Here is an 11,270-nt window from a genome sequence, read left to right as displayed (position 1 = left end):
GAATTTGCCAACATAATTGAGAAAGTGCTTCAGGCCCAAATGTATTTTGGCCTACTAATTTTTTTAAGAGAAGACGAAATAAAAAAAAAAAAAAAATTCATTAAACATTGTAACGATATGTTGTCTATTTTGAATTATTTTAAATGTTTAATTAAAGTACAGCATATTAATTTTGATCTATGTAATAAATTTAACTTTTTTAGAATAGCTGTGTAAATCTCGAAGAAAATAATAGCAAATGAAATTGCAGGTTTAATTAAGTTTATAGAACTCATAAAAATAATAATTAATAAATTAAAGGCAATTATCATTGTATGATAGCATTAACATTACGCTAATCAGTATTTCATTTGTTTTTTTCCTAATTAAAATAAAATAGTAGGAGCTATTAAATTTATAAAAAATGAAATTTAAAAGAAAAGAAAAAATAAAATCTGCTCATTTAGATCATCATAAATTCCTAATAAAAAAAGATAGCAAAAATTTTTCGCTTTTTTAAATTCAAAACCAAAATTTTTTTTTTTTTTTTTTGTTTAAATGAGATATAATTAGAATTGTTTCCATTTAATATGAAATTTAACAATTGGAATAAATATGGTAATAATCAAGTACTAAAAATATGCAATAAAATTTAAATGTGATCATAAAATGGTAAAATGAAAATGGAAAGGAAAAAAAAGGAAAGTTAAAGGCAGCTAAAAAGAAGAGAGAGGATGAGAAAGAAACGCAAAAAGAAATGAAAAGGAAAAAGGAAAACGAAGAAGAAGCAAATGATATTATCCATAATTGAAATAATTTCTCGACCAAAATAAATTCACGACTAAATGAACCATTAAACTAAACTATGAAAAAAATTTTTTTTAAATAAAAAAAAGATTGTTGAAAAAATGAATCAATAATAATTTGTTTTTCTAATTTTTAATAATATTTTTTAACAAAAACGAAAACGAAAAAAAAAAATGAAATTTTTAAAAATTTTTTCATCAACTTAGCCATTAATGAATTTATGATACTTTATCCCAAATAATAAATAAAAATAAATGAAATATCTGAATAAAATGCATCGCTAAATAAATTAATTTGTTTTGTTTTGTTTTTTTTTTTTTTTAATGTTAAAAAAGAAATGAACGAATTAAGAATGTCGATTATATCATTGCTTATTTTTTAAGTAAAACAAATTTTTTCATGTGGAAATTTCATTTTTCATCATACTTATTGTTGTTGTTGTTTTTTTTCTTTCTCTTCATTTTATTTTATTTTATATAAATCTAATATGCAAAAATTTTTAAGAAATATTCAGTTTTAGCATAATAGTCACTACGATCAAACATATCATTTGTATGCTTTATCAAATATTTTAGTCCAATTTTAAATTAAGAAAAACCAAAAAAGAGATTTAATGAGGTGTTTCTTTAGGAAAGCAACAAGTTTTAGTGATAAGTGCATAAAAGAGTAGAAAATCTACTAAATTATTCTATGTAAATCTTATTACTATAATTGTTTGGATAAGTATGATTTAATGAGATAAAATTTTGATGAGATAAAATAATATTTAAGGGATTATTTAAATAATCAATAATTTTAATTAGGAGTACAGATACCTCTGCCTGCCCTGTAATATTTACCAATGAGTTATCAATTAGTAGGAATAGCACTGATCATAAATGGAAGATAAAGAATAACTATGATAATATAATTCATTTTAAATTTAATTTACTGAAATAACTAAAACTAATTCCTACTAGTAACTTCAGCAATTTTTTTAATTTTTTTTGATCAAAAATAAGTTATCTCTATAAATTTTCTCTGGTTTTTTCTTTTAAAAAGTGAGAAAAATTCTACCAACATGGATGTGTATAATAATCAAAAGTGTCATACGTAGAAATAGAGAGAGAGAGAGGAAGAGAGGAGAAGAGGAATAGAAATAGGAAAAAAAGTGAAACTTCCATATTTGTTCAATAAATTTGAAAATTTTATAATCATTGTTCAGCAATGACCTTTTTACTCGTCATCAATGGTAATACATCAAAAATTTTTTGCAGTGAAATTTCCTTTTTGGTTATAATTAAGCTAGTGAAATTTTAATCGTTTGGAATTTTAGAAATTTCAAATTAATGACAGCAAATTTACAGCACTGCTACTATCATTAGCCCACTCACATCAGATATTCCAGTCAGTCTCGAAAATAAATTTATTTCCTAAAAAAAAAAAAAAAAAAAAAAAAAAAAAGAAAATGGATAATCTTGGCTCTTATCATGAATGTAATTTTGCAATAATTATTTATCTTATCAACAGATAAGCCTGTAATCATAAATGTTAAAACTATTATGTCTAATTTGTTTATGCTGATTCAATTACGGAAAATACGAGAAAAATTGTTGCTTTAAAAAGTTCTTTTCAAACTGTTAAATACATTTTTTTAAACGGCGAAAATAAAGAGCGAAAACTAATAATTGAACTAAAAAATGAATTAAAATAAATTGTTGAATTTGTCAAGGTATCATGAAATTTTTTTAAAAATTTGATGATCATAGTATATGAATAATTGTAATTGCTATTAGTAATTATTTCTCATTCATTTATGGATAACTTTTAAATGTTTCTATCAAATATCACAGTTAATGAGAAATTTATGAAATTTGGATAAACTGAGAGAGGAGCGCAGGAGGAGAGGAAAGAAAAAAGAAAATAGAAAAATTGGCTAATTTCAAAAATGCTTTGATTAACTATTGATAAATTTCATTCTTTATATTAAAAAAAAGAAAAAAAAAATTAAGCAAAAAAAGAGAGAAAGAAAGAAAGTAAAATAAAATTAGCTATGAAGATATATTTGTAAGTAAATTTTGTTTATATACAGTTTATTCATTTCTCTCATTTTCATCTCCTTTTTCTCATCCTTTCATGTGTATCCTAAATCTTGTTAGAAATTTATCATGTTCTTTTTTTTTTTGATGATTTTATTTCTAGCTTTTTATTTTTCAATAAAATTTTTCAATAAAATAAAATCTGTTGGAAATTGTAAAGAAGAAAGAAAAACAAGTCAAAAAACATTTTAGAGTTTATATAATAGTAATAAATGATCAGTGTTTACAATTAGTGTTGTTTGTAAATTTGTAATAATGATTGAAAAGTATGTTAATGCTTGTAATTACTAAACAATTTAATAACTTAAACTTTATAGTTTTTTTTTTCTCATTGCATTTCGAATTGAACCAAACAATTTCATTATTTTCATCATTTTGTTTCAAATAGTTTAATTAACTCTTACTTGTTAAATTGTATTCAAATTTTAATTCAATTTATTTGTTTCATAAAAATACAGTATGAGGGAAGGAGAAAGCGAGAGAGAGAGACAGAAGAAACACATTTAGTAAGCCAATTCAAGTTATTTTTTTTTATTTCTTTCAAAATTCAATTCCAATTACTTATAACAATTCGAAAAATGTATGGAAATCTATGTTATAAAATCATAAATAATGAATTCTCCTATTGGCAAAGAATCAGGAACTACTGGAAATTAGTAATTAATTATTAATTGCTTAAAAGTTTTTTTTACATTAATTTGACAAAAAAAAAAAACTAGTTAACAAAAAGACAAACAGACTTTTATCAATTTATCGAATTATTTTATTCATACTATTATTAAATCTAAAATATCATTTATGCTGTTTATGCCTATTACAAATGATAAACTTGTTGAATTCTTAAATATGCTCTAATTTTTTTCATTTTGTTAGCTAGTTAGAGTGATATAAGTGAAATTTGAAAACATTAAAATACAATCTCATATTTGCCTACTTTTAAATTTGAGAAAAAAGCGAAAAAAAAAAAAAGAAAAAAGGAATGCATTTAAAATTATTGGACTCTTTTTTTTTATTTATTTTATTTCTTTTTATTTAATTGTATTGCAAATTTTTATTGGTCATCATCAATCATGAATTTTTATAAATCATCTTCATCTTTTTCAGTCATTTCAATATCATATTGTTTTGTTTTTTGTTTTTTTTTCTCTCGCCAAAAAAAAAACAAGAGAAAAGGAAACTATTTTTTTTGGAGCAAAATTTCAGACAGCAAATAATTCATTTCAATAGCATTTTTAGAAATTAAAGCATTCTTATAGACTGTTAAAATGCTCATCTGATTATTTTCAAATAAGTTTATTACTGTATTAAAATTGAAATAAAAATTTTCAAAAATACATTATTTGCAGACATTTGCAACAATTTAATCTATTTTTCATATTTCCTTCATTACATCATTCGAAAAATTTAACTTCAAACAAAGCAAATATCAAATGAAAAATGTTTTTTGAATTAATAATGAATGCAATTTTGTCCCTTTTTTTTTGTTTAATTTCTTAAAAAGTATAATTTTAAAAAATTTTTATAATAAAATTAAAGAGAAGAATTAGATACGGATGAAGTAGTATAAATATTTTTCAATATTATTCTTTCGAGAATAATTTATTTAATGTTTCATTGATGGCAATAAAAATGGCGCAAATATGTTATTATACTTTTCCATACAAATGATTATGAAGCATTTCTAAGCAAAAATAATATTAGGTAATTTCCTAGTAAATAACAATTTGAAATATACTTAAACTAACTGATATGAAAATGTTAGTATTTTTGCATAATAATATTATAAAAGTGAAAAATTCATTAATAATATCTGAAAAAAGGATACCTTCTTCAATAATATTTGAAAATTCGTTGTAGATTCGAAAAAATTATTAAAATCATTTTTTTCTTTAGTACGGATAATTTGTTGATTGAAAACATAGTATTCTTCCAAAATTAAAATAATAATTTCTAAAAAAAAAAAAAAAAAAAAAGATAACAACCCTGAATATTCTTAATAATTCCATATGTAAAAAAATAAAAAAAAGTTATAATATTCATCATTATTACTATTATTATTCGAAAAGAAAAACAAAATTTTTTTCACTCATTGTTAGCTAATTTTCTTTCAATTAGTAAATGACAAAAAAAAAAAACTGTAAGTAATTAAATATTTTAATATGTATACCAGTAAAATTGGTTAATTATGAATTTTTTACAATAGTAGAATATAATAAAAAAAAATTATTTATAAATGATTGATTAAAATGCGGTCAAAATTTTCAATTAAACCAAATATCTATTTTATATTTGTATTTGAAATCAACAACAACAACAAAAAAAAATTCCAGTTATATCATTTAAATTAAAATATTTGAAAGTTACAGTTAAAAATTGTTATGAAAATTGTTTGCATGAGCAATCCTTTTTTTTTTTTTTTTTTTGGTTTCATGAAAATTATTTAATGTATGATTAATTTTATTTCACATTCTTTCCTTTTTTAGTCGTACAAAATGAATAAATGATTTGTCACAATAAAAAATGCAACATTTGAAAAAGTTTTAAATTTCCAAAATTTGCAGTAATTTTAAAATTTTAAAGAAGTTGAAAGTGTTGAAATTTGCAATAATTACAAAATAATACAGTAATTAGTATGTAATAAAAGTATTGCTTAGGAATAATTAAGCCATTGACAATCAATTAATGATAGTGTAAAATGATCCAATAAAATTAAATTGAATAATTAATGACTATTGTCACAGATTTCTTTTCTCTTTTCCTTCTTTAAAAAAAAAAGAAAATTGTAATATGGTCTGATATAGTCTGTGTGTGTGTGTGTGTGTGTATGTTTAATTTGAGCAAACAGATATATGACTAAAAGCTTGGCTAAATTTTTCAGATAAAAAAAAATTATGAAAAAGAGGTCATTTCATTTTCCATCGATACATAACTGATTAATTTATTGATATCAGCAAAAAATGCTATCATTTATTCTCCAAAAAAAAATTAACGTACTATATGACCTTATGTAAAAAGGAAAAAAAAAAGAGTGGAAGAAAAGATAACTGTTGAAATTTTTCAATAAAATAAAATAAAAAAAAAAGTTACGTAAAATGACGCTACTGTAAGAAGCATTAATTTTTCTCTTTCATTTCTTTCTGCTATTATCGTTTTATAAATTTACTGACCAATTTAAATTAGCATTATTATATGAAGTTCATTTCGTTACATAAAGTAATTTAGAAAAAGTAAAATGAAAATATCGCAAAATTTTAATTTTAATTTTTTTTTTGTTTCATCTCCCTTTGCTCTCTTCCTCTGTTCTTCTCTTCTAGGTAAGAAAAAATTTCTTTCATAGAAAAATGAAAATTTTTTTTTTTAAGAATGAAATATTAAGTGGAATTAAAATTAAGCTCTATTTCAAATGAGTTATTAAAAATGACATGTCGTTTCTTAAATGACAAATGTAACCAACGTAATAAAAGGATTTAATTTAGGTTTAAATAATTGCTGTTTTATTCAAATTTAGCATTATTTTACTTTCAAATCTCTTTTAATTCTGCAAAAAAAAAAAAAAAAATCTGAATTTATTTTTGACTTTTTAACTGTAACTTATTATTGCGCATACAATTTTCTTTCTTTTTTTTCCAAAAAAAAAAAAAACAATAAACAAATAACTTTTCCATTATATATTTACTTAACTCTCTAACAAATTAACTTTATAAACAAAATATAATATATGGAAAAAAACATTTCCCTTCAATAAAAATAAGTGAGTAATAACATAATTTTTTTTTTTTTTTTTTATCAGAAATGAAGCAATTTGTACGAATTTTAAACACAAAAAAATTGGTTTTTTTTTTAAGCAAAAAAAAAGAAAATGCAAAATAAGTTTTCAAGTGAAAATTAACTGATGGCTGACAATAAAGACAGAAAAAAAAAAAAGCAGAAATTGAAAATTTTAAATTAGCTAACAGCTAAAAAAAGGAAAATTAGAATTTAAATGTATATTATAAAACTACTATATATGAACGAGCAAAATGAAACGACTGAAAAGTTTAGGGTTTAAAGGTTATTATAAAACAACATTATAATTTATTTTACAGCAGTTGGATGGTAAATGAAATGGTTAAAATTTTTATTTGAAAAGAAATCGAAGAAAAGTAAGGAAGAATGAGAGAGAGAGAGAGAGAGAGAAAAAAAAAAAAAGGAAGGACGGGAAAGAAAGAGAAAGACAAAAATTTCATCGAGCAATGAACTCTAACAACGATGTAATTAATCGGCAAATAACTTATCAAAAGAAAAGTTGAGCTTATTTACTGAAATTTGATAGGTTTTCTTTTTTCTTAAAATTTTATCTCCATTTAAAAAATTTTTCAGAAAAAAAAAAGCGAGAAACAAACAAACAAATAAATATTAACTGAAATCTAACGTTTCACTTTGTTTCTTCCTGCAAGACATTGCTATTGATAAATGCTTGAAGACTATACTCGTCATTTAATTCCATTCTATAAAAAAGAAAGTTGAAATTATTTGAACTGATTTTATCGAGAAAAAAAAAATTAAAATGCATGCAAAAAAAAAAAAAAACGAAAAAAGATGTAAGATCAAAGTAAGATACCTACAATTTGATAATGCAATGTGATAGAAGATTCCCACTTTTATAGCAATGTTAAAAATATCAAACTACAAGTAGCGATTTGATAAAATTACTTTGCAGAATCAAAATTAAATGCTAATCAATTTGATATGAATGATCTGTTTGTTGCTATTTAATTTACTAATTAATAAGCATTTTTCAAATTTTATAAAACAAAAAAAAGGGTTCTCAATTTAATCAAATGTTTGCTAGAAAACAAAAAAAAAAAAAAAAATGGTTTTATAATTTAAAATAATTTAATTGATTTCTTTTTTCATCTTATAAAAATTAGAAATTAAAATATTTTTTGCTATTTATTAATTGATTACTGGTTATTAAAATATAAATGATGATGATTTATTATCATTCTTATAACAGAATTCAATGTAGTTTATCATAAATATGAAGAAAAAAAAAAAAAAAAAAAAGGAATGAAAGAATTGAAGGTGATAATTTCTATGAAATAATTATTAATAATTACGGTAAAATAGAATGCCGGTAAAGATACAACAATTCAATCATCTGTAAAATATAATTTTTAAAAATATATTCTTTTACAGAACATATAAATCACACAAACATTTTTTTATATTTGAAGACTATGACTAATTTTAATTTAGCTGCTATTTTGAAAAATTATAAGACGTTTAAAGATGCTATTATAATCAAATTTTTGCATATGTTTCCATCTAATCTTGAATTTTTTAAAATATATTTTATCCAGTGGTATCATAGTACCATAATCCCATAATGATTAATAATAATACTTCGGTATATACCTGAATTTTCGATTATGTCCAACTCACAATGATGAATTCTCATAATAATTCTTGAATTATATAAGGTGACTTTTTTTCTTAACTTTTAAAGTTTATAAATTTGATCTCAACTAGCGGGAAATTATCCACCATGAACAATGTAACAGAAACGATAAATCGTAGAAGTTTTTTCCGTTTCACAAACAATTTCCGCCCATCTTTATGTGCTCATTTAAACAGGAAATGGATAATGAAAAAAGAAAAAAAAAATTCTCATAATAAATGTAATGGTACAATATGAATTATAAATTAATCAAATAATAGTAATAATAATAATAATTTTGAACTGTTAAATTTTCCAAACTATTATAATTTTATAAATTTAAATGAATGATTACTAATAATGATATTATGATGCACATATACTTGAAAATTATTCCGCTTCTTCTTCATTAAAAAGTTTTTTTCTTTTTTCACAAACTTTTCCAAAATTTATGCGACTATTTTTGACATTTTAATGATTTATTTATTGAAATAAATAATTTGAAAATTTTCTTATTTGGACCAAACCAAAATTACATAGATAAGGACTCGTAAACATTTACTGTTACAGGTACCGGAATAACGGTATAGTTTTATCTCAAATCTTTCGAAATAGAAAATGATGCATTGTCAACTTCAGTTATTAAATTCTTTGGTCAATTTATTCCATTTTTAGCCTAAGTCAATCGTTAGATGATAGTTTAAATTAAATTTCAATTTGAATATATGTTCGCTTCACTTTTTTCAATGTTATCCAATTTCTTCCCTTGCTCTCCTTTTCAATCAGTTCATAACAGAAGAAATAAATGTAAAAGAAAAAATAAGATGAGAGAGATTTGAAGGAATTTTCATTGAAAAATGATGGAATTCTTTTTTCTCCTTTTTTTTAAAAAAAGTTTAAACTATAGCATCTTGACAAAAAAAAATTAAAAACTATAGCATTATTATGCTTTAAGATTCAATACAATGATTAATGATTCAAGCAGTTATGAAAACTTTTTGCAAATATGTTTTACATATTTTAATGATTTTGAAATGGATGCATCTAAAACTGGTCCTTGACCTAATGGAAAATGTAACGTATTCTAACATTTGAAGTTCATTTCAAATAATTTTATTTTATCTTTTTTATTTTTTTAAATTAAAAATGAATTACTTCATTCCTCACCTTTCTTATCTTCACTTTTTATAATTCATATCCATCATTTTTTCCATCTCTGGCTTTTAGAAAATTTTAATTTTTATTTCTGATTCATTACTTTTTATCGTATTGTTATTGTCTCATCAATATTTCTTTTTATAATAATCTCCATAAAATCCTTCTTGACATTTTGAGTGACATTTCAAGCTTATTTTGTTCCATTGCTTCCTGATACGTATATTACTTTGAAATTTGTTCCAAAAAAAAAAAAAAAAAATTGATCTTTGATTTGGATATTTCTTCCAAATTACAACCAATGCATAATCCATTTAAATTTTGAAACTTTCTCCTTTTTGAAAATTAATATTAAATTCTGATTGTTGCATTTGAAAATTTCAATGCTATAGTAAATATCATTTACATATACATTCGGATTAAATTATCTATCAAAATGAAACCGTTGAAAAGAGAGAAAAGGAAAAGAAATGAAAAAAAATCTGAAACCATTAACAATAATTACTGTTACTTTCATCTTATAAATTCCATTTCCTCATAAATCCCTCCTTATTTAAGGAATGAAAAACATCCATTCCTCCCTCTCTCTCTCCCGTCTTCTACTTTTTATTTCATTTTTTTTTTTTCTTTTTGAGATAACTTGAAAGAAGAAGGAATTCTTGTATGATTATCTTAAAATAGAACAGACATGAAAATGGATAAAAACTTTGAACAAAACGATATAGAAAGGAAGAGAAAGGGAGAAAGAAAAAAAGTGAAAAAATCAATAGAAAATGTCTAATTAAATAAAAAAAAAAACAGAATATTTTGAATACAAAAACAAAAAGAAAAAGAAAAAAACTATTCATAATATTATTCATTCTATCGTAAAAATGGACAATTAATTTAAAAAAAAAAAAAACAATTTAATTATGAAAAACTGTCACAAAAATATGATTTTGACCTATTTTTTTTTTCTTTTTTTGTTTTTCATGTTTTTGATTTTTCTTTTGGATGATTAATTTAAGTTATTTCGTTTCCACATCTTATTTCATTTACCAGTTCTCAAACAATAATTTATTTAATTTTTCGTTTTTTTTTTTTTTTTTTTTGTTTAATGATTGTTAAATATAACGTTAAAGTCAGAAGAATTCCGAATTACTGTTTAAATCTTCGGGAAATCTTTTCTACATTCTGAAAACTTTCCGTTAAAACTTTCCGAAATCACTGGAAGAAACTAGCGATATTAATGATTTTTTTTTCTTTTTTTTGTCCTTTTAATCTAACCAATAACTTTTTATTTATAAAGTTTTTTTCATTCCTGCACTTTCAAATTTAAAATATCTTGCAAAACGATATAAACTAGATTTCGTCTCCTTCATAAATAATATCCGAAAATATGAATGTATCCTCAATTAACAAATGAATATTTTTATGCGATTAATTAGCAAATAAAAAGAATAAAATTTTGTTATATTTCCAAATATTTTGGAATATTTTAGGAAAATGCATAAAATGTGATTGAATAATGTGCAAAAATGTGATCACTCAAATTTTGTTATACTGAATTTTAGTTTAAACTTATTTAATTCTTGAAACGATTGATTGGTTGCTGTTAGAATAATAGAGAATTAAATGCACAAATTGTTTTTCTTCCTTGCTTCTTCTGATTGTTTGATGTTTAGTGTGAGAAGAGTTCGAGATGAATAAGTTATGTGATTCATTCAACAGATGTTCATATGAAAATTAGCTATAAATTATAATTTATGGCATTCATCGATGATTTCGATTATTCGCGAAATTGTTTTTCATGCGTTCATAGTTATTCACGTGTTTGTTCAATATACTGAATT

This window comes from Brugia malayi (genome assembly GCF_000002995.4).
Source record: "Brugia malayi strain FR3 genome assembly, contig: Bm_v4_ChrX_scaffold_001, whole genome shotgun sequence".
Lineage (NCBI taxonomy): Eukaryota > Metazoa > Nematoda > Chromadorea > Rhabditida > Onchocercidae > Brugia > Brugia malayi.
Note: the sequence above shows the minus strand (reverse complement) of the source record.